Below are 971 nucleotides of genomic sequence, written 5' to 3' on the forward strand. Positions count from 1 at the left end.
GGCTGAGACTGCAGAATTTGCATGATGGCGAGTCTGTCCGCCTGCACCTCAGACACACTACGTTTATCTGCCTACCATTGCTTCTCATTCATCTTTTCTTGTTCATCATTGCAAAATACATCCAAGAGTATTTCTTATCAAAGTGCTGAGCAGTTGTGAGGAGGCTGTGTTCTAGCTGGGGAGTGGAGGGGATGATTACAGTGCCCAGCCCATATGCTGTCACAAGCTGAGTGATAAACCCAGGTTACTTCAGCCTTGGGTTTCCCCTCTGTTCCAACAACAGCATGGCCGTCCTCTTACCTCTGTGCTGGGAACAACAGTAGATCATGCCTCATCTCACTGGAAAATATCACCAGGCTGCCCCTGTACCACTTTACCAGGAACTGGTTGCAACCACGGCTCTGCCGTGAGCTTGCTGGGCTGCTTGTCCCCTGTGTGAGTGGAAGCCCCTGAGTGCCCTGTGCTCACAGACAAATTTGCCTTTGAACTTTAACCAGCTTTGGTATTGCAGAGCAGGCATCTGTATTATATTCTATTCTATTCTATTCTATTCTATTCTATTCTATTCTATTCTGCTCTATCCTGTTCTGTTCCGTTCCATTCTGCTCATTCTGCTCCGTTCCATTCCTATATTACATCCTTGTAGGTAAACTCAAGTGTGGGATAGATGATTGGACCATGAGGTGGATGGCGAACTGGCTCAACAACAGAGTTCAGAGTGTTGTGATCAGTGGGAGAGAGTCAAGTTTTTGGCCTCTGGTCAGTGGTGTTCCCCAGGGATTTGTGCTGGGTCCAGTTTTGTTCAATATCTTCATCAACAACCTGCACGAGTGGATAGAGTGTACCCTCGGCAAGTTCGATGATGATACAAAACTGGGAGAGGTGGCTGACACGCAGGAAGGCTGTGCTGCCATCCAACAAGATCTGGACAGGCTGGGGAGCGGGGCAAAGGGGGAAAACATGAAGTTCAA

Source organism: Apaloderma vittatum, unplaced genomic scaffold (assembly GCF_000703405.1).
Source record: "Apaloderma vittatum isolate BGI_N311 unplaced genomic scaffold, ASM70340v1 scaffold22409, whole genome shotgun sequence".
Taxonomy (NCBI): domain Eukaryota; kingdom Metazoa; phylum Chordata; class Aves; order Trogoniformes; family Trogonidae; genus Apaloderma; species Apaloderma vittatum.